General features: G+C 38.9%; 2 long non-coding RNA genes across 2 annotated transcripts; both read right to left on the reverse strand.

Moving 5' to 3' along the window:
- Positions 1–6,253: 6,253 nt before the first annotated feature.
- Positions 6,254–12,199, reverse strand: LOC142164168 (uncharacterized). The gene is made up of 2 exons (XR_012694726.1): positions 11,484–12,199; positions 6,254–6,480 (listed from the first exon to the last, which is right to left on the reverse strand). It is a non-coding gene; the product is annotated as an uncharacterized LOC142164168 (long non-coding RNA).
- A 6,940-nt stretch (positions 12,200–19,139) lies between these two features.
- On the reverse strand, positions 19,140–23,678 carry LOC107781734 (uncharacterized). The gene is made up of 2 exons (XR_001647073.2): positions 22,976–23,678; positions 19,140–19,385 (listed from the first exon to the last, which is right to left on the reverse strand). It is a non-coding gene; the product is annotated as an uncharacterized LOC107781734 (long non-coding RNA).
- Between the last annotated feature and the right edge of the window lie 807 nt (positions 23,679–24,485).

Raw genomic sequence — 24,485 nt, forward strand, 5'->3', positions numbered from 1 at the left:
AAAGATCTCGTAGACCTGATTTACCACCAACTGCGAATCACATTTGATTTCAATGACCTCAGAGTCAAGTCCCCGAACCAGCTCGAGCCCTGCAATCAAAACTTTGTAGTCTGTTTCATTGTTAGTTAAAGGGATCATTCTGATGGCTTGCCTTATGATTTCCCCGATGGCGTGATTAAGACTATTCTGAGCCTGGACCCTTTTACATTGGAAGCTTCATCCATAAATAAGGTCCAAACCCCCGATGTTGATTCCGACACCATTACTGCCTCCTTGGTTGCCAGGGGCAATAGTCCCGGACTGAAATCGACCACGAAATCAGCCAAGACTTGTGACTTAATTGCAGTCCTTGGTTTGTATTCAATATTAAATTCACTCATTTCAACGACCCATTTGGAAAATATGCCCTAGAGCTCGGGCTTATGAATAATATTCTGCAAAGGAAAAGTAGTCACTACTGATATCAGGTGACATTAGAAGTAGGGCCTCATCTTCCGAGCAGATACTATGAGAGCTAAGGCTAATTTCTCCAAATATGGGTAGCGAGTTTCCGTTCCCGTTAGAATTTTAACGTAATAAATGGTAGGTTGTGTACCTTCGTCCTCTCGGACTAATACTACATTTACCGCAACTTCTAAAACCACAAGTTAGACTAGCAATGTTTCACCTTCTTTTGGTTTTGAGAGCAACTGAGGACTTGACAAGTACTTCTTCAAGTCCTTCAAGGCTTGCTAACATTCCGATGTCCATTCGAAATCACTCTTCTTTTTGAGCAGTGTGAAGAAGCGATGACATTTTTCTGATGATCGAGAAATGAACCTGCTCAATATTGCTAATCTCCCTGTGAGCCTTTGGACTTCTTCTACGTTTGACAATTGATCCGAGATATCTTCTATGGCCTTGATTTTGTCCGGGTTTGCCTCAATTTCCCTTTGTGAGAGCAGGAATCCTAGGAACTTACCAGAGCTGACCCCGAACGCGCACTTCTCAGGGTTATGTTCCATGTTATGCTCCCTCAGGATGTCAAATATTTCTTGCAAATGCTTAAGGTGTTCACCTACATTCAAAGACTTAATAAGCATATCATCTATATATACTTCCATAGTCTTTCCTATTTGTTTCTCGAACATCTTATTCACAAGTCGTTGACAAGTGGCTCCCGCGTCCTTTAACCCTAATGGCATCACATTGTAATAACATATATCGAAATTTGTTATAAATGAAGTATTTTCCTGATCTTCTATATTCATCTTGATTTGATTGTACCTAGAATAATCATCAAGGAAACTCATTAACTTGTGCTCGGTCGTGGCATCAATAATTTGATAGATATTTGGAAATGGGAATGAGTCTTTCGGGCACGCCTTATTAAGATCCTTATAGTGTACACACATGCAAAACTTATTGTTTTTCTTAGGAACTACTACTACATTAGCTAGCTAGTCGGGATATCTTACCTCTTGAATTGAACCGATATTGAGTAAGCGGGTTACCTCTTCTTTGACAAATTTATTCCTCGCTTTAGATATTGGGCGCTTCTTTTGACTTATCGGAGGTATGTTGGGATCCAAGCTTAACTTGTGCACGACTATTTCTGTCGGGATACCTGTCATATCCTCGTGCGACCATGCAAAATAATAGGCGTTAATTTTAAGAAATTCAATAAAAGCAGACCTGAACTCCGGGTGCAGTCCTGTTCCTAAATGGAATTTCCTTTCTAGGAATTCTTCGAACAATGCAACTTAGTCTAGTTCTTCCACCATGGACTTCATTGCGTCCGTCTCTTCTGGAACTTGGAAATTCCTTAGCACCTGATATTGTTCTGATTCATATGCCCTCGGGCTAACTTCCTCTGATTCGGAGGCAGGTGCCGGCTCCTATAATTGATATGCCACGCGCTCCTTTGCTTTGCTACTGGAGGTCGATATTGCATTCATCTTCCTTACTGCCAATTGATAACCCTTTATCTGTTTGATTCCATCGGGTGTCGAAAATGTTAACAATTGGTGGTACATTGAAGGCACAACTTTCATCTCGTGTAAGCATGGCCTCCCCAAGATAATATTGTACCCCATGTCTCCATCAAAAACTTCAAAGAGAGTTGTTTTCATTACCCCTTCAATGTTTGTGAGCAGCAAAATCTCTCCCCGAGTTGTCACGCTTGCAAGGTTGAATCCAGCGAGGAGCTTTGTTGCCGTGCTTTCGGTGAGTTTGGTTTCCTCCAGTACTCTCTATTGTATGATATTAGTTGAACTTCATGGATCCACTAGAAACTTCCTAGATCTACTAGAACATGTTTAATCTTAAAATCTAACAAATTTAAAGAAATTATCAGTGCATCGTTGTGTGGAAGCATCAATCCATCTGCATCTTCCTCCGTGAAAGTAATATCATCTTCATGGAGCCTTTTACTATGAGTTATTGAAACTTTTACCTTCTTCACCACCGAAAAGGTTACCCCATTAATCTCATCCCCCCCCAAAAAAAAATCACATTGATCGTTTGGCGTGGGGGTTCTTCTCTTATTTTCGAGGGTTCCGCATTGTCTCTGTTCCGACCATAGTTGTTCTTGGATCAGTCACTTAAGAATTCTCTGAGGTGACCATTCTTCAATAGCATCGCCACTTCTTCCTAAAGGTGTCGGCAATCCCCTATCCGATGGCCATTTGTCCCATGGTATTCACACCATAAGTTAGGATCCCTCTATCTGGGATCGAATCCCGTTGGTTTTGGGAACTGTGCCTCTTTGATGTTTCTCATGTCTTACACCAATTCCATTATACTGACGTTGAAGTTGTGTTCTAATAACCTAAGGTGAGAAAGATCTTGTGACCATGACGTTTCTTTCTCCTGCAGTGATCTCTTGTTCCGCCAACGATCGGACCTTCTATCGATGGTGAACTTATCCGTTATTCGGAGGTTTCTGCTATGGACTTGAATCTACTCGTAAGGCAAAACCGGCATCTTGAACTCTGTCTGTCGTAATCATCGTTCGATTTTTCTCTATCCTTCTCCAGTCCTTTGGCTGACGACGAAAATCCAACTTTATCATCTTCGATTCTTATCTTTGACTCATACCGGTTGTGGACATCTGCTCAAGTTGTAGCCTGAAACTCAAGCAAGCTTTCCTTCAACTTCCGTGAAGCGTCTAAACTTCTCAGATTCGGTGCTTTAGTGAATGCTTCAACCGCCTATTCATTCGGGGTAGCCGGGAGCAACATTCTTTCCTTCTTGAAACGAGTGACGAATTTGCGTAGTAACTCGGACTCTCCTTGTGCAATTCTAAATATGTCGGCCTTTCGGGCATGTACCTTCCTGGCCCCGGCATGAGCCTTGATGAAAGAATCCGCGAGCATCTTAAAGGAGTCAATTGAATGTTCGGGTAATAATGAATACCACGTCAGAGCTCCTCTCGTGAGAGTTTCTCTAAATTTCTTTAACAACACAGACTCAATTTCATGAGGAGCTAAATCATTTCCTTTTACCGTTGTTGATGTTTTATACTTCAATACCACAAAAGAGGGGGGTGATTTGTGTGGTGTCCAATTTTTTGCTTAACCTGATTATGGAAGGACCTGGTTCTTCTATGTGTTCCAATTGTTACTGTTGCGGAATAATAAGTACAGAAATTAAAGAACATAGAGATTTTACATGGAAAACACCTGGCTTAAAAGGTTAAAAAACCCACGACCTACTTTTTAGTAAGATTTTTCCAAACTCTCCACTAAAATCACTGAGCCAAAAACTGCATTTACAAAAACTCTTTTGTAAACCTAGGACTAACTCTAATCCCGTTATAGCACACAACCTCAATTATTGCGACAACTTCAAGTTAACTCTAACTTGAAAACTCTGAGTACCTAATACAATTGCTTCTAAATAAGCTTAAAGGTACAATATAAAACCACCTACTATAATTGAACTAGAATAAAAGACAGACACTTGGAACTGGTTCTTCTATTTGGTTCATGTAGCTTCAAGTTTGTACACTTGAATCACACACGAACTGCTTGCAAAATTGCCTTGCTATTTTGCTCTTAATTCACGTTTAACTTCTGCTTATGTGCATTACATGTAAAAGAGAACAACACTGATATTTATGGAGTTAGCAAATAGAGATTGACTAGAATTCTGATGCTACTCTTCCTTGGTGGAAGAGTTCTGGTTGATCTCAACCTCTAACTCTATCCTTCTCTTAAACCATGTTCTTTTTGAGTAAGGAGTCTTTCTCCTTATCCAATATGCAACTTTTTCGATCAGGATTAGGAGATATCACTTCTGATAGTAGGCTTATCTCCTTCACGTGCATCTCACATGCTTGAGTTGACCATATCTGTGCTTCACTAGGATGGACCTGGTCCATGTCTGAGTTCCTTTGTCAGTCTGCAAAACTCACCTTTACTTGGGCCAACAAATTCTCCCTTTTTGATGATGACAAACTCTCTGCTTTTCATTCACTTAGGCCCTATCAGAACTCAGCTCAATCATCAATGCGCAGTTAGAAGTTTTGTTACTTATCATCAAGGACCAGGTTCATTAGGTTATAAACATTACTTATTCAGAATATAAAGCATAATATCTTTTCCCCATTTTTGCATCATCGAAAAGTTGCATAAACAGAGTGTGATTTCCAGATTTTAAAATTATTCATGGCCACTAGGGCAACTGCAAGTGCAATCATGGATAAATCATCAGTAATCAACTAAACATATTCAAACTATCAAGGAAAGATAAACAGTCAACAAGAGCAAAAGCAGCAAACTTCATTGATAGAGAATATGATTCTGCCACAATCCACAAAAAGAAACAAAAACAGTCAAAACATGAGCAAAACAAGAAAAATCCCTAATCTGGGTCACTAAAAGGTCTAGACAAAGTATAAGAAATGAAGGCTAAGGAAATTAAGGCTTGGAAGAACTATAGGGTTGGGTTTTGGCTTGGAGAAAGTGCAACATGTCTTGAAGAATGCCATCATTCTTCTCATTTTCCTTTGTGAGCTCAGTTCTGAGAGCATCTCTCTCATATTCAACCTCTGCCAACCGAGTCTTCGGCCTAGCTATCTCAGCATCTTTTGCCCTACTCTCCTACAATAGAGCTCTGACCTTGCTATTGACAGGTGTTGTCACACCTCCTTTTTACCTACGCCACCGCAAAGGGGCGCAGAGAGAGTTTTTCCAATTAAGGGACAATCAAAACGGGATTTATTATTTAATTCAGAGTCGTCACTTAGGAGATTTATGGTATCCCAAGTCACCGGTTGAATTCCGAATCGAGAAAAAGATTGACTCTGTATAACAGTCCGCTAACCAGAAATCCAAGTAAGGAATTCTGTTAACCCGAGAGAAGGTGTTAGGCATTCCCGAGTTCCGTGGTTCTAGCACGGTCGCTCAACTGTCATATTCGGCTTATTTATCTGATTTTAATACATGTTGAACCTGTGTGCAAATTTTAACTGTGTACCGCTTTTATTATTATTTTTACCGAGAATTGCAACATCGTGAAAATACATCTTGAACCACATCACATCAATGCACCCGTGGTTATCGACACATTTTGACTCTGTTGAGATTTGGATTTGGGTCACATAAATGTGCACCCAAGTTTTAAAGAAAAAGTAAATTATTAAAGTACGCGCCTAAAGAGACTAATGTGTAGCTATTTGGAAAAAAGGTCGTGAAATTCGCTAAGCGGCCGATCCCGAGTTCTAAGTTATTAGTATATACAATCGTGAGGGCCCCGCAATCTGTGAGTTTTACTAGGCGAGGCTCATCTCGTTTATTTTAAAAGGACAATCCTAAAGTGACTACATTTTTTTCTATTTATTTCTGTCTCTAAAGATAAAGAAAAGTCATAATTAATTACATGCATATAATGGCCCAGCTTTTATTATTTTTTCTCCAACAACTTAGCAATTTCAGCAGCTATACCAAACGAGAAGATATTGTTCAATTGAATTCCATTCAAGTTGTTCAATTCTACTAAATACAAACTTAGGCGTGTATGGTAGGCTGAAGTAAACTGCAGTAAATTGAAGTTGATTCGGATTGATATACATGAGAAATTAGCTGACAACAAACAGCTCCCGCTCTAAAATTCATCAGCTATTTCCAGTACTCTAAACCTACTTCCCTATTCTACTTCAATTCTGTTTTTCAAAAAAAAAATAAACTACGTCAATTGAGATTATACTATAGCATGGCTAAAGGACAAATATCCAACTAATAGTCCACTGTTTCCATCACGCACAGGAATATAAATACACTAACACTCAAATAATAACCACATGAACAACCTAGGCGTAGGGTTTATCAGTTCGAATTTAAAATAACAGTTTATATTAACTGAAGATAATTCTAACTAAACAAATCCCTATCCAATACAACTCAAAACCATCAGAAATAACGACTAGGCAGTAGCTAGGCAGCACAGAGACTCGGATCATGCTTCATTTCATTCCAATAGCCAAGGATATACATGTACCTGGTATTGACAATACAAGAAGAGGATCAGAGGATCAGCAGTAGCAGTAGTAACAAACAGCAGTTGCAACAGTAGTGCAACAACAAATAAACAACAGCTACAACAGCAATTGGCAACATCCCAATAACAGATCAAAAAAGAAACCAGTAAAATAAACTCCAGCAGCGACCAATGAAACAATAACACCAGCGACTGAGGCAGCCTTGAAGTTTATCGTTTAAACACTGAACCTCAACTCTTTCTCTGTACTCACTGAAAGACCATTTTCCTTTCTTTTTAGTTCTTCTAATTCTTTCTTTTAAACTGACTTCAAGACCTCCAAAAACCTAAAGAGCACTCATTTTCTGCTCCCCAAGCTCTCCAAAAATCAATCCTCCCTTTTCAGTCCTAATCCTCCTCCTTTATAGCCATCCAGACATGCCCCCTCTTTAAAACTTAACTACCCGACCCCCCTTGCCCACTAAAATCTGCATTTTTTCACTTAAAATCCACTAAGGAAAGCTTTTTCCTTATTTTCAGCCCCTCATTCCCTCTTGTTCCCCATTACTTTATTAATTTAAAGACATTTAATACCCCACTAACAAGACACTAATATTAAAACATTATCCTAACTGTTTCTATTCCCAAATCAACCCTGAAACCCCTTAATATTACTGCCCTAATACAATTTATTCATCTGCATTAAAACCTTTAACTCTAAAATCTGTTCAAGCTAACAATTCTAAAACTAATTCTGATTAACAGTTATAACCAACTTACTTCTGATAACTGAATGACTAAGGTCAAATTTCAATTGAAACAAATGAACTGAAATTAAATCAAAAACCAAATTAACATATCACAGAACTCAACAGAATCATTAAAACTGAAGCTGAAACTGAATCAAAATCAGCATGAATGCAGGATCATTGTCAGCTTATTGACAATGAAGCTAATTGCCTAAAGATCAGCACATACAATATTCGACCTCAAACCATTTGACGAAACTATTAATAAAACTGAATTAATAGACGATAACTAATTAACCGATTGTCTACAACAATTGACAGCAATCAATCAGAAATAGATAATCAGGCAATTCAAGCGGTATTGACAAGACCAGGGATTTACAATAAGGCATAACTAATCGACGAAACTTATTCGAATCGATTAAACAACCTATAATTATACACAACAATGAGCAGAAACACATTCGACCAAATAGAAAGGTCTGAGGGAGAAGAACAGAACAATCGACAAAAATTAAAAAATTAATATAACAACACTAGACAAATAAACAGGCGTTTAAAACATCAAAATAGAATAAAAGGAAAGAAGGAAAAATACCTTAAATGGAACAGAGAACAGACGGACTTGAATTGACTTGGACTTAAACTTTTTGAGGTCAAACGGACCTTAATCGAGTGTTCTCAACTGAGAACACTTCGACTAAGGTCAGTTAAACACACAAATCCCCTTAAACTTCAGACAGAAACCAGTTTTGATTTTCTAGGGTTCTTACATTTCGATTTGGGGTTCGAGTGTTTCTAGCCAGATTCGAACCAAACCAACGGTGGTTTGGTCATGAGAGAGGTCAAGGGGTGCCAGGGTGTGAGTTCAGGGCAGATTGGGGTAGGTCCTGGTTTTGCTCGAATCTTCAAATGAAGATTCGAGAAGTTTGAGGATGATTCGAGGTTATAGGGGTAGGGATCTGTGTTGAGGGTGGTTGGGAGGTTCAGTGGTGTGAATTTCACGGCCATCAGAGCCGGTGCCGCCGGGTTTTCAGGCGAAGGGAACGAGGGCAACTAGGGTTTTGGGGGCATATCTGAAGGGTCTGAGAGAGATGATGGGGCGAGGGGGGGTTGGTTTGGGGGCAGGGGTATGGTTTGGACTTATATACGGGGGGGGCATTTGATCTTGGTCGTTGGATCATTCATGATCAACGGCCCTGATCACTTCACTAAGGAGGAACGGTGTCGTTTGGAGTAGTACTGGGGCGGTCTGGGTATTGGAGTGACGGGTCGGGGTCGGGTTTGGTCAAGGCTTTGGGACCGTTTGATCAGCTGAGATCAACGGTCCAGATTGAAACACCTGAAACGGCATCGTTTGGTTGAGGCTGGAGACGGGTCTGGGCTAGTTGGGCCAGTTTCGAACGGGTTTGGACGATTTTGTGTTTGGGCTGGGGATTTTGGCCCAGATCTTGTTTCCTCTCTTTTATTAATTCTCTCTTTATTTTCTTCCTATTTCTTTTATTCTTTTCATTCATTTTGATTTCTAAATTATTTTCTAAAATCATAAACCAAGTTAACTTACTAAAAATACTAATTATCTTTTAATAACATTTATCACATACAATTAAATACCAATTAACAATAAAATCACACAATTCAACATTAAATGCTAAAAATGCAAAGTACATTATTTTTATGATTTTCATTTTCATAAAACAAATCACTGGTTAATTAATCCTAAATTGTAAATGCAAATGCAACACATATATTTTTGTATTTTTCTTAACTAAAGTAGAAATAAACACGCCCAGACAAAAATACCAATAAATTACAAACAACACAAAACCATTTTATTTTGAATTTTTGGGAGTAGTTCTCATAGAGCAAAAATCACGTGCTTACAGGTGTCTTTTTAGATGAACCAGGTTCATTGGGAATCGCATTGACCTCATAGTCACAAGCAATCAGAGTGTTGATTCCAAAATGATCTTTTCTTGCGGCTATCTCCCACTTCTTTAGTGGCACCTTGCAATGAGCAAGAACAGTAGTGAGAATAAACCCATAAGGAGTGGCATGGGCCTTAGAGCCATTGATAACCCTGTCAAGTAGCTTGATAATAAATGCAGGCCAGTTGATCTGCCTTCAACTTTCAAGGCAATCCATCAAAACCAAATCCATGTACTTAGCAATGTGTCTTCTTTCCTGCCTAAGCAGCAAACACTTGTTGACAAATTCAAACAGGACTTTGTGGCATGGATTTCACTTTTATGCACAACCTTGGCCTCATTCACTTCTGTGACATCACATAATCTCCTAGTAATGGCAAGGGCAGTAGGAAGGGAGTCCAAACTTGGCCATCTTTGTCTCGTGTAGTCATCATACCCTTTAGAAGGAATGTCAAGGAATATCACCCAACTCTTTTGAATCAAACGTCACTTGAACCCCTTTCACCTGACTGGTAACTCTGCCATCCTTGACCTCTGCATTGGCCATGAACTCAATAATCTCATTTCTTGCCAGCCTGCCATCCAACTGAAGGACTATATCCTTCCAGCCTTGAACAGCTAAAGCATCAACCAGTCGAACCATCCTGGTTCCTCCAAATCCTTCACAAGCCTACCCTTCAAAATTCTTCGTTAGCCAAACTTGGTCAGCTTATCTTGTTCATAGTCAGATTCACCCTCTTCTTTACCACTCCAATCTTTTTCCTCAGTAATTTTAACTTGCTTGGCTTTCACAGCAGACCTTGTTCTTTTAGCCAAAGAAGAAGGTTCAGCGGCCTTGGAAACAAATGAAGACTTCTTTGAAGAAGTCTTGGTTTTCTTTGGCTTAGGGGTCTGAACCTCCACATCCACAGTCACATGTTCATTTTGATGGACCGGGTCCATTATATCCATATCAACAACCTCAACAGGTTCTGCAACCTTAGCTTTCCCTTTGTCCATTCGTTTTTTCTTGATTTCTGCCATAGCCTTTTGTAACTCATCATCACTCTGCTTCAACTTACTCCTTGTGGCCCTTCCTTTTGGTAGAGAAATCTCAGCAGTTGTTGGAGAAGTAGCCTTCCTTTTCTTGGTAGTTTTTGCAGTGCTGGGAGCTTTTGGTCTTGGGGTTCTCCTTTTCTTAGGGTTGTAGCTTTCACCCACTTTCTTCAGAAGGTCTGCTAGGGTCTCTTCAATAGATGAACCGGGTTCATCTGCATGTGAATTGAGATGGACCAGCCCTTCAGCAGCCTCCCCTTAACCACTTCCCCCTGTTTTCTTGCTACTCTCTGAGGAATCAGCCACTGTCACACCCTTTTTTTTTACCAACTCACTAACCCCTCTTAAAATTAATAAAAGAGATTTTTGAAGCTCAAAAGGGTTTTCAATATTGAAAGTGACAAAATTATGTTCAAAAAGAAATTACTCAGAGTCGCCACCTGACATTGGTTTCGGTGTGCCAGGTCACCGTTTTTTAAAAAAATAATTTTTCCTTTAAAATACTTTGGACTCCAAAACTAAGTTTGCACCAGAGATTCGGGTAAGGGTGTTCATTTGACTCGGGGAGAAGGTGTTAGGCACTCCCGAAGTCCCGTAACTAGTACGGTTACGTACATGATCAAGTTGGCTTTTAAAATATTCAATTTAAGGTAAAAACACATAAGAAGAAAGTAAACACAAAGAGGCTCGAGGTCGTCCCTACCTAATAAAAAAAATAGTAAAAGGAAAAGTCAAATAAGAACAAAAGTACTACGAGTTTGCTTTCGGCCTCCAATTACAGAATACTACGGGGCATTCCCCGGAATAAAAATATGTACAAATCCTTCGGGGCATTACCCAGATAAATACAACTAAGGGAACGACCTCTCGCCTCAAAATTAAACAAAACAAAATCCTAAAGTTTGCCTACCCAAATGTGGTCGGCCTAAACATGCTCCTATCGATTTCAAGCAGACAAGATAAGACAATTAATGTGATAAATTTAATTTCTCATTCTACAAAACAACAAAACTCTACTCAATCTACTTACACATGTTAAAGTAATTCTTTTGTCATCTGAATGGTAATTGAATCATGGAACATTTAATAAAGCAATATGACAAGGACAAAACCAAAAGGCTCATTTCAGCCATTAAAACAACTGAATATAAGTTACATGAAAGAAGCACAAAACAATAAACAAAAGAACAAAAAACGCACACAAATACTACTAAGGCGTCACAAACGAAAATAATGAAATGTTAACTCAAAAGTTTGACAAAATAGAAGCATGTAATTAGGCCAAATAGTAAAAGAAATGGGAGAAATAGACCTCGTTAAATCAGAAATTGGATTGTTTGACAGTTGAAAAATGCTAAGCGACGGTACCGCGAACAAGCTATCCACCGGAAGCCTTTGCCGGAAACCTCAGACTACAACCTTGGGCGACCTCGACACTCGCCGGAAAACTCAAATCTCTTGAACCGACTCAAAATTCTAGCCAAACTTCCTGGCGAAGTCCCCACATTTATAGTATCCTTTTCAAATACTGGAACGAGACTTTCTGTATTCATTTTTAATTTGAGTCCACCTTGTAGACGTCGACGGGAATTGCTACTAGTTCTTTGGTTCAAAATGGGGAGTGGCGTTAGGGTGTCTGAAGGTTGGTGTTGCGACTGAAGGGTTGGTGGAGTTGGTCGGCGGTATGGAGTTGGTCGACGACGTGGAGTTGGATGATGTCCATGCTACTGATGGCTTGGAGTCTTTTTGGGTTTTGGGAGGGTGGCCGACGAGTTTTGGTGGTTATTTGGATATTGCTATGGTGAAGGATATGATGGGGCGGCGGCGGCAATTTTAGGGTGAAGGAAGTGCGGGTGAAAAGGGTCCTGCCGCTGCTACTTTTTTTAGGGTGGGCTGCTAGGTTTTGGGGTGTGTCCAATTAGGGTTCAGCTAGGGTGTTCTAAGGTTAAGAAGAATATGAAAAAGGGTCTAGTCTTTTATGTACTAGAGTAAGATAAAAACATGGGCTAGGTTTGAATTGGGCTCTAAATCTACTAAATTGGGCTAAGAAAAATGCTGAAAATTTAATTTACTTTTTAAAAATACCTATAACAAGGTATAAAATAACTCTTAATTGATTTTAGTAAACTATTATATTTAAAATAAAATTAAAAATTAAAGTTGAAACTATTTTTGGTATTTTTAAAGATTATATTAAAATAGAATAGGTTCAAAGTAACATATCCTTCTAAAAATATCTAATACATGAATTAAATAGAGAAATATGGAACTATTTTTGTATTTTTCAATTTTTTGATAAAAATAATATAAAAGAGTCAAAATTAGTTGAAATAACTATATTAGACATAAACTAAGTAATTAAATGCTAAAATATGTAAAATCTTGGGGAGGGTCAAAAATCACATGTCTACAGCTGCCCCTCTTTTACTGGAAATACGAAGTATTTTCAGACAAAGAACGACAAGACAAGTTTTTTGACCCGACCCTTATTTAGAGGGACCAAAAACTAAGAGAAAGGAAGAGAATGTGATCGAGCCCTGGTATCTGAGCTGCCTACATATCCTTGGCTATAAAGGAATCAGGCCACGTGTAGTTCAGAAGTGAATGAGGTGATGGAGTATATTAAGGTGGAAAGCCAGTCGAGGTGCCGTTCCGTTGAGATTCCGGTTCACGGTCCTGTTATTACATCAAAATCAAAAAAATGAAAAAGACTAACTAAGTCTGTCAGCTATGAGTTATAAGATTTCTATCTATAAGTTTTCTGAAGCTTGATCTTGGGTCTTGAATGGTTCTTCATGCAGACTTTAGATTTGAACATTGACGCTTGCTAGCTGCCGGTGCTAGTTCATTCTTCTTCAGCTTTCTCGGATCAAGATCGTACATGTAGCGCTCGTGACTTCGACCATGTATTGAGCAGTTCACATCTTTCTCTGCTTCTAAATTTCGGATTCACTTCTTTTTTTCTCTCTTTCATTCTGGATTGAGACTTCTTCTTTTGGTCATCTCGGACTGTTGACTCGTATTCTTGTCGCGAGCTTCTGCTACTTCTAACTTGAATTGGATTCTGAAATGACTTCCCTCGTTCTCCATGTGGACACCTGCTACTGTCTTGAAACTTGAAATAATGTCAAAACGAATTCCTTCGTTCTCCAGGTGGGTGCCTGCAATCAAAACAACAAAACAAACAAAATTTTCTATCCCAGTTTGCACTAGGAAGATTTGTGAGTTATTAGTAAAACTGTAAATCACCTATGCTATTGATGCAATGATGAGAGTAAAACTAAAGACTTGACTAGGATGTGCATCTCCTGGAGATAAAACTGGAATGACTCAAACTAGGAAGTGTGTCTCCTAGGGAAGAAACTTGAATGAACCAAACTAGGAAGTGCATCTCCTAGGATAAAACTTGAATGACTCAAACTAGGAAGTGCGTCTCCTAAGGGTAAAATCTCAATTTAGGAAGTGCATCTCCTAAAACAAAAATATAACCTGAAAGACCCAGATTAGGAAGTGTTTCTCCTAGGGGTGAAACTTCAATGATTCAAACTAGGAAGTGCGTCTCCTCGGAATAAACTTAAATGACCCAAAACTAGGAAGTGCGTCTCCTAGGGGTAAAATCTCAATTTAGGAAGTGCGTCTCCTAAAAAAAGAATATAACCTGAAAAACCCAGACTAGGAAGTGCGTCTCCTAGGGGTGAAACTTCAATGATTCAAAATTAGGAAGTGCGTCTCCTAAAAATAAATTTAAATGACCAAAGCTAGGAAGTGTGTCTCCTAGGGTAAAATCTCAATTTAGGAAGTGCGTCTCCTAAAACAAGAATATAACCTGAAAAACCCAGACTAGGAAGTGTGTCTCCTAGGGGTGAAACTTCAATGACTTAAACTAGGAAGTGCATCTCCTAGGAATGAATTTAAATGACCAAAGCTTGTAAGTGCGTCTCCTAACAAGTATAATCTGAAAGACCCCTACTAGGAAGTGCGTCTCCTAATGGATAAAACTTCAATGACTCCAACTAGGACGTGTGTCTCCTATGGATGAATTTAAATGACCAACATTAGGAAGTGCGTCTCCTAAAATAAAAATAAAACTTCAACGACTCCAACTAGGACGTGCGTCTCCTATGAATGAATTTAAATGACCAACATTAGGAAGTGCGTCTCCTAAAAATAAAAATATAACTTAAAATACCCAGACTAGGAAGTGCTTCATCTAGGGGTGATGTGTGATCTTCTCAATAGCCTTTGCGCAAGCAGAATTGGGGCATTACACCTGAAAAATTCAAGCTTTGTTATTAACATAGCCTTCATCCCTGTTTCAGACAAAGAAAATTTGAGAGTTTAAAACACGGTGGTTGGTTTGTGGCCTTGACCTTGAAGGCGGCTGCTTCTGCACTTGCCAAGATAACTTTGATTTCAACTTGGAAGACCTTGCCTGTTATCAGCTACCCATTTTCTTTCAAACCTTATCACAGAAAACACCTCCTACTCCATTCGATCCCAATATCCTCTATCTGTTGCATTTTGCTCATGAATTGACATTTACCGAACCTTTGCATTTCACATGAATCCCAAAGCATGTTAACTGTTATCAACTGAGTACGCATATTGTTCTTTCCTGACTCATGCCACTTTGATGTGCTAGCCAAATCCGTTTTGTGCAATTGGAAAGCTGGTAGAAAATTTGAAATCATTTCTCACTTGTTCTGACCAAACAGACTCAAGAAGGGACTCATAACAAAACAAGAGGAACAAAATAAGGAGAAAAACGAGAAGAGATGGTATCTAACAAGAAAATATTTTTACCCGGGAAAAAGAACAAAGTAGAAACTAATCTGATTTGAAGGTCATCTCCACTGACCATGACATGCATTTTGGATTAAGCGGTCTGATCTGTCAAGCGAGTCTAATCTTCAACTCTTGTTATGCCTCTAAGCTGTGAAACTAGGCTTCAATGCTCCAATTATCATATCTGATCCACAATCCTCGGTCGACTTGTAGTGCCGTGAAGGGTTTTCACCATTAAGCCTCTCTCATTCTTTTTCTCAACTCACCGTCGCCTTACGGTGCCCATGAAGGTTTTCACCGATAAGACTCTTTCATTTTATCATATTCTCTCTTTATGCCGAGAACAAGGTATTACCCCTGATGTAGGAAGATCATACTTTTACCACACACTTGATTTGGCATCCTCAAAGATTGGTCGGAATATCTTTCTTTGGACCATAATGTAGGTTTTTGGACAGGGTTGGAAAGAAAATGTGGCATGAAGGCTCAAAATAATTTAAGATGAAAGGGTTCAAAATTACAACTTTTAGAATCAGATCTTTTGGCCAAAATTAAAACTTCTGCCCCAGTTTCTTGGAGTTTGGAGAATTTTATTATTATTATTTTTTTTTGTTTTGATGGATTTCTAAGAAAATCTGCCCCACTATTGACTTCGGGGGACTATGAAATATTTTATTTGGTGTGACCAAACTGTAAGACTGCCTACGTATCTTGAGGTAACAAGAATCAGGTCGAACGTAGTTCAAAAGACAAAGTTGTTGTTTTTTCTTTTCCTTCTCTCTTTTTTTTCTTTTTCCTCCTTTTTTGTTCTTTTCTCTTTTTTTTCTTTTTTCTTTTCCTTTTTTTTCTTCTTTTTCTTTTTTCTTTTCCTTTTCTAGTTCCTAACTCTATTTCTGATTCCAAAAGAGGGATATGAAACAAAAAATTAGGGCTCAAAATGGGTAGAAAAGGATAAAAGTGTTTGGATAGTAGAATAAAATGTCTTCGTGATACCAAACTTAAAAATGTCAAGTACAAACATGCAATTGAAGATAAGCAAACAAATCACACATAGTATCTATTGATGGCATCAACACAAACAAAAAGTGTCAATGGGCAATACCTTTGTCCCAATGAATGACCCTTGTTAGTTCGAAGCAGACTTGACTCAACTTTATCTTGATGTGGAAGAATGCATTTCAGCACAAACTAATTTACCTCAAACTGTTTGAGAGACATTTCCTTGTCGCATGCTCTTATCAACCTCTTAAGTTCCCAGACTTACTGCCTCAGTTTCACTCAATTCAAAGTTCAGGTCATCTCAGAATGCGTGAATCTTTAATTGTTTCCTCAAACGCATCCTTTTATCATATTCAAAACTGTGCCATTGTTTCATGATTAGACTAACTTTCAAGATCAGGCTAAGAATTATGCGTGCATGTCATGTCACTAGAGTCGGCATGAAAAGAACTATAAAAGTAAAATGACCTAAACAAAAACTGACTAGAACTAATAGAAAATAGGAGATTGTATTAGACAGATAATGAAAAGGGTTTGAATAAGACAAGCAAAATAGACATGGATTACAACTCTGGAACAACCCTAAATAATACTAAATGAGTTACTACAACTAAACGAACTAGACAAAATAAGAAGAAGAAGAGTTTGAGCCACAAGAGAATATCCGGATTACAACCCGGAAATAACCGGGACAAACAAAAATGACAACAAAATAAACCACCAAAACTCCTCCCGAGGTAGCCAAGAAAGGAGTGTATTTCCAATTACCAAGCTCGATATCTTAGCCACTGGGTTGCACATCAAAATTACTGGGACTTTCACCAATTTCAATATCATTAACTTCAGTCAGCAAGTTCCCAAGAGGATTCTCATACTCCCTGTCACCACGCATCTTCCCCATAAAGTGTGCATCATCATGTGCAGGTAAAGGATTATGTGCAATTTTCTGGGTGTCATTATCCTGGACCGCAATTATCCCTTCTTGAATCATTCTTTCTATCTCCCTTTTCAAAGTACAACAATCTTCAATGCTACGCCCTTGGGCATTAGAGTGGTACATGCACCGTACAGTAGGATCAAAACCTTTTGCATGTGGGTCCGGAGTATAGCCGAGGAGCGGCTCAATCGGGCCAGACTGTTTTAGCTTTTCAAACAAGCTTGTGTAGGATTCTCCGATTGGCGTGAAACTATTTCTTTACCTTTGTTCCCCTCTATGCCCCTATTTCCTAGGGTTGTTGGGTGCTCGAAAATGTTGGGAAGGCGAAAGAGTATTATGCGGTGCTGGTGCTCGCCATAAGGAGTCACCTAGTTGTTGGACAGAGGTCCGGACATTGTTAGGAGGATAGTACTGAGGTGGATTATGTGGAGCTCAGGGATAGGTTTGGGGTTGGGGTTGAGGCCGAGTATATTGGTGAGGCGGACCCGTTGGGCCATGTCGTGATCCTGAGACAACCATGGCAACATCATCATGTTCCTTCTGACCCAACAAACTTCCTATGTCGTTCTGAATTGCTTGTGTTGTGGCTTTTAAGGCAGAATAGCTCATGATCTTGCTTGACTTCAGTCCTTCTTCCACCATTTCTCCCATCTTTACCACATCATTGAAAGGCTTGCCAATGGCTGAGATCAAATGGCCGAAGTAAGTAGGCTCCAGGGCTTGAAAAAAGTATTCAACCATCTCATCTTCTTCCATAGGAGGATTGACACATGCTGCTTGCTCTCTCCATCGAAACCTATATTCTCTAAAGCTTTCACTGGGCTTCTTTTCTACCTTGGTCATAGATAGGTGATCTGGGACAATGTTTGTATTGTACTGGAAATGTTGGGCGAAGGCCTGAGCCATATATCGTCCCATGTGTACCACTTGCTGACTTCCTGGCGGGTGTACCATTCTAGAGCCGCCCCACTCAAACTTTGGCTTAAGTACGCCATCAGTAATTCATCTTTTCCCCCGGTGCCTCTCATTTTACTGTAATAACCTCTCAGGTGAGCTACAGGATCCCGATGTCCATCATATAAGTACAACTTGGGCATCTTGAACCCGGCAGGCAGCTGGACATCAGGGAACAAACACAAATCCTTATAACCCACACTTACCTGGCTTCCTAACCCTTACATATTTCTCAATGATTGCTTCAGACTCTTTACTTTCCTAAATATCTCCTCTTGCTCCGCGTTCTTGGGTGGTTTCTCAGTTTCAACATTAGGCTCAAAGTGAGGGGTGTATGAGTAAGGATCCGAAATTTTGAAGGTTGGTTCTGGAGCATAGTATTGAGTATCTGGAGCTTGGAATGCGGGCTTACTAGAGGATCGATGGAGGGTAGCTTGTGGAGGGGGTACAAAAATAGGAGCAGATATATGAGCAGGGTATGAGTTCGTTTTGGCTGGTCGAGCATGGAAAGTTTGGGAGGAAGTGCCTTGGTAATTGTGGTAAGGGGTAAAGCCTTTGAGGGGAAAGATCGACGGTATTGGGCATCCGGGCTTGGGACAGTGGTGGAATGAAGGCATGGTTTTCTGTATAGTTGGTAGGGAATGAAGGTGGAGGATGCCCCCTGATCTAAGATTGATACATTTCTGTCATCTGCTGTTTCAACCTTTGGACCTCTCCTTTCAATTCAGACTCCAACTCCATAAACTCCCTCGACGGGTCAACAACTTATGTGTTCAAGTCTTTGCTAGCCATGTCTACCTTGCTCTTTGACCTTGTGTTGTACAGATGACTCGCAAAAGTGCCACAAACTAACCACTCTCTGTTATGATAACGATGAAAGTAACAAAGGGGAGCAAAACAAAGTCAACAGGTTAGCGTTAGAACATTTATCAGATAGAAATATCACATTGCGTGCAATGCCCTAGCAACAATTAATGGTTCTAAAATGGTTTCGAGGGTCAAAATATCATTTGGCATCATCCCAGTTTCACTCTTCTTGCCCCATTTCCTTCTTCATTTTCCTTTCTAACATTGTTTGGTTTTTCATTTCTTTCCCTCTCTTTTCTTTCTGATTATCGCTCTTTTCTTTCCTATCATTTCTCACGTCCCACAACTTCATTCTTTTTTTTCTTTTCTTTTTTTTTCCTCTTTTTTTAATGGTGATTCGATCGAACCCTATGTAGGTTGCCTACGTATCATGTCCCTCATGAATCAGATCAAGCGTAGTTCTCGAAAAATAATGGACAAATAAACTAAAAATAAAAATCATTTTGAATTTTTCATTTCTATTTTTTTTCAAATACAAATGGAAAGTGCGATGATAAAAGACTTGACAAAATCTTATACCACCTAAAAGACTCAAAACTACCAGACATGACTACAAAGGGAAAGACAAACATAAAAACAGACTCATAATATAAAAAGGCTCCTTAAGCAGCTCCTGAATGCAATGGTCCTGAGGTAACTGTCATGCTCGAGTCCTGGTAAATGAATGCACACCTGAATGAGAAAAATAATACCAAATAGATCAATGTCTCAAGACACTTTGCGACACCACAACACTTCTTATTGGACACATGCAAGACACGATTGTGCTATTTTTGAAAAATGGCTTACGTGGCCAAGGGTGACTATTAATGCAAACTCAATAAGATTGATATCTAAGACATGGAAATACCTCACTAAGGCTTATATGGATTCAAATTACCAATAATCATGGCCCAAAATTAATTTGCAGAAATGACCCATTTTGCAAAAGCGGCCAATATGGTCAGAAGTGGCTAAAGAAGCAAACTCAATAAGGACGGGCCTTAACGTGATATGACACCTAGTTGTGGACTCAAGATTCTAAGACATGGGTCATTGAACCACTTTTGCGAAAATGACCCCATTTTGCAAGAATGGCCGATGTGGCCAAAAGTGGCAAAGATTGTTATAGACTGAAACTTTTCTTCAATGATGGTCAAGGTCCGGCTTGCCAACAATCACCTTTTCTTTGTTTGTTTTTGCGCCGCAAGAGCGTCCTTCCTTTCCCAAACCATTCTTGCAATATCAAAATCATGTTCTGCTTTTAAGGGTTGGGTGAAAGTGATTGGATTTTGTGAGGTAGATGGAAAAGTAGAAAAGGTGTAGTCTAATTTAGGTGGGGAATTTACTTGTGGAGACATAGGGAAGAAGGTAGGTTTTGAGGGGAAAACTGGGGTCTTTTGTGGCTCAAAGTGGTCATTTCTCAAAAGCTGAATTTGTTCTCTGATAGAAATCATCTCCTTTTGTTGTTGTTGGAAAAATTGAAAAAGTGAAGTTCCTGGAGGACAAATCTCGTATTGTAAATTTGCCAACCTCAGTTCCAAGGTTTTGATTAGTCCGGCATGGTGAGACGATGTTTGCTCCATCTTTTTCTCAATTGTTTCCACTTTGCTCATCATTTTGTTTTGTGTATGGGCCACGTTTTTTATGGTGTTGCCAATGTTGTTCAACACCTTGTTTTGGCAGATGGAGTTTTCTGATTGTCAGTTCATTGTTGCTTCGATGTCACTTATTGGAGGGTTTTCTCCAGTAGGTAGCACTATGTTTCTCTTGAGAATTTTTGGAGCATGGATTATACCCTCCTTTTCAAAAGGTTGGAGTGAAGGAAAATCTAGGGTATGACTGGAGCTTGAAGGACTTAGCATGAATATATATGGTTGTGTGGGATTTGTGGGTTTTTGAGTTGGTGAAGTTTCAGGTTCAGGTGGCTTTTTGGATTCTGGAGTATGAGCTAATGGTGATTTGGGTTTGGGTGTGGTTTCACTATCCTCCCAGCTTGGAGTGAATTTTGCTGGTAATTTTGGCCATTCCTGGGGTTCGTAACTGACAAGAAATTCATATTTACCTGGACGACTTAATGAGCCAATTGAAGCCAAATTCAACTGGAATGGACATTAAAACTGAGAGGACACCTTGTCGTGGACTTAAGGCTCTAAGACATGGGATAACAAACTACTTTGAGAAAATAGCCATATTTCGCAAAAAGGCCGATGTGGCGAAAAGTGTCTAGACATGCAAGATTTGGCTAAGACCTCGTGAAGCCAAGAACCTAAGACTTACTAGGGAGACCGAACCCTATGTGGGTTGCCTACATATCCCCCCTCGAAAGATGAGAATCAGGTATGCGTAGTTTGGAAAGATTGGACATGGGAGAAAGCTTTTTTTAAAAAAATATAACTAATTTGGAGAAACTATATTTTTTTTGTCTTTTTGAAAGATGATGGAGAATGTAAAATCTTTTGTATTTTCTTTTTTATCTCTTTTTTTTATTTTCTTTTTGAAAAATGATGGAAAAGTGCAAGATCTTTTTGGATTTTTCATTTTCAATTGTTTTTTGATTTTTAAAATGATGGGAAAGTGTAGAATCTTTTTGGATTTTTATTTTATTTCTTTTTTGATTTTTTTTGAAAAGGTTGAGAAAGAAAAATATAACTAGGCCCTACTTGCTTCATTTTTTACCCTTCTTTCCCAAGCATCGGTCTGTCAAATGACTTTTTTACCCTCAAAGATGCAACATGTATCACATAGGGATGATTGAATGTCTTTTTGGGCCATAAGACCATTTATTGATAAAATTTAGATAGGCTTCCTACAAAGGGACACGGTACTTGGGACCGAGCCTTGCTAGGTCTAAATGACATGATGCAAATAAAAATGACCTAAAGGCTGACCTAAGTTTGGGGTTCACTAACAAGGCAATTCGGGGGAGCGTATGGTCGATGGTGGCTGCTCAAGCTTTCCACCCACTACATACGTCCGACGGCCCCCCCTCCTAAATTAAGGGTGACTCAACAAAGAGTTTGTGCATGCGACGCGTACTCCGAGACTTGTTGCAGAAAGAAGACCCATGGTTATGCAAATGATGACAGTTTATAAAGTAGTAACACATTAAGAAAAGCGATAAACAAATAACCAACAAAACAAGGAAATAAGACAAACAAAGCAAATAAACAAAACAAACACCTCAACGGAATATCCTAAAATCCAACACGATCAAGTACCAGCTCAAACCTGCAAGTCCCCAGCGGAGTCGCCAGAGATGTCACACCCTTTTTTTTACCAACTCACTAACCCCTCTTAAAATTAATAAAAGAGATTTTTGAAGCTCAAAAGGGATTTCAATATTGAAAATTACAAAATTGTATTCAAAAGGAAATTACCTAGAGTCGCCACCTGACATTGGTTTCAGTGTGTCAGGTCACCGTTTTTAAAAAAAATAATTTTTCCTTTAAAACACTTTAGACTCCAAAATTAAGTCTGCACCAGAGATTCAGGTAAGGGGGTTCATTTGACTCGGGGAGAAGGCGTTAGGCACTCCCCAAGTCCTGTAACTAGTATGGTTACGTACATGATCAAGTTGACTTTTAAAATATTCAATTTAAGGTAAAAACACATAAAAAGGAAAGTAAATACAAAGAGGCTCGAGGTCGTCCCCACCTAATAAAAGAAAATAGTAAAAGGAAAAGTAAAATAAGAACAAAAGTACTACGAGTTCGCTTTCGGCCTCCAATTACAGAATACTACGGGGCATTCTCCGGAATAAAATGTATACAAATATTTTGGGGCATTCCCTAGATAAATGCAACTAAGGAAATGACCTCTCACCTCAAATTAAACAAAACAAAATCCTAAAGTTTGCCTATCCAAATATGGTCGGCCTAAACATGCTCTTATCGATTTCAAGCAGACAAGATAAGACAATTAACGTGATAAATTTAATTTCTCATTCTATATGCCCAAAACCCCATCTTCAAAACAACGAAATTCTACTCAATCTACTTACACATGTTAAGGTAATTCTTTTGTCATCTGAATGGTAACTGAATCATGGAACATTTAATAAAGCAATATGACAAGGACAAAACCAAAAGGTTCATTTCAGTCATTAAAACAACTGAATATAAGTTACATGAAAAAGCACAAAACAATATATAACAGAACAAAAAAACACACTAATATTACTAAGGTGTCACAAACGAAAAAAATGAAACGTTAACTCAAAAGTTCAACAAACAGAAGCATGTAATTAGGCCAAAATAGTAAAAGAAAGGGGAGAAATAGACCTCGTTAAATCTGAAATTGGATTGTTTGATAGTTTGAAAAAATGCTAAGCGACGGTACCGCGAACAATCTATCCACCGGAAGCCTTTGCCGGAAACCTCATACTATAACCTTCGGCGACCTCGACACTCGCCGAAAAACTCAAATCTCTTGAACCGACTCAAAATTCTAGCCAAACTTCCTGGCGAAGTCCCCATAGTTATAGTATCCTTTTCAAGTACTGGAACGAGACTTTCTGTATTCGTCTTTAATTTGAGTCCACCTTGAAGATGTCGATGGGAAATGCTACTGGTTCTTTGGTTCGAAATGGGGAGTGGCGTTAGGGTGTCTGAAGGTTGGTGTTACGGCTGAAGGGTTGGTGGGTTGGTCGGCGGCGTGGAGTTGGGTGGTGTCCAAGCTGCTGATGGCTTGGAGTCTTTTTGGGTTTTATGAGGGTGGCCAGCGAGTTTTGGTGGTTATTTGGCTATTTCTATGGTGAAGGAGATGATGGGGCGGCGGAGGCGATTTTAGGTGAAGGGAGTTCGGCTGAAAAAGGTCCTGCCACTGTTGCTTTTTCTTTAGGGCGGGCTGCTAGGTTTTGGGGTGTGTCCAATTAGGGTTCAGCTTGGGTGTTCTAAGGTTAAGAAGAAGATAAAAAAGGGTCTAGTCTTTTATATACTAGAGTAAGATAAAAACATGGGCTAGGTTTGAATTGGGCTCTAAATCTACTAAATTGGGCTAAGAAAAATGCTGAAAATTTATTTTATTTTAAAAAAAATACCTATAACAATGTATAAAATAACTTTTAATTGATTTTAGTAAACTATTATATTTAAAATAAAATTAAAATTAAAGTTGAAACTATTTTTGGTATTTTTAAAGATTATATTAAAATAGAATAGGTTCAAAGTAACATATCCTTCTAAAAATATCTAATACATGAATTAAATAGAGAAATATGGAACTATTTTTGTATTTTTTAATTTTTTGATAAAAATAATGTAAAAGAGTCAAAAATAGTTGAAATAACTATATTAGACCTAAACTAAGTATTTAAATGCTAAAATATGTAAAATCTTGGGGAGGGTCAAAAATCACATGTCTACAGCCACTTCTTTCCCTTTTCCCCTCACATCACTACTCACACCCTCACTCTCCTTTTCCTTTTCACTTTTATTTTTACCTCCCCTGCAGGTGGGAGTTCTTGACTGGCCAACACTCAGCCCCATACAGCATAGCCGATCGAACCACCACTCTATAAAACTTACCCTTAAGTCTTAGCGGCACATTCTTATCACACAAAATACCAGAAGCGAGCCTCCACTTCATCCATCCTGTTCCGATACGATGTGCAACATCTTCGTCAATCTCTCTGTTACCCTGGATAATAGACCCAAGATACTTAAAACTAGTTATCCCCAAGAGAGTGAGTTTTAAGTTTAATTCAGGCAGAAAACATAGGCTATATTTTGAGCATTATCAGTTCAATTATGTTGCATGTATGTCAAAATCTGAATACAAATACTTGAAACC

Source organism: Nicotiana tabacum, chromosome 9, assembly GCF_000715075.1.
Source record: "Nicotiana tabacum cultivar K326 chromosome 9, ASM71507v2, whole genome shotgun sequence".
Taxonomy (NCBI): domain Eukaryota; kingdom Viridiplantae; phylum Streptophyta; class Magnoliopsida; order Solanales; family Solanaceae; genus Nicotiana; species Nicotiana tabacum.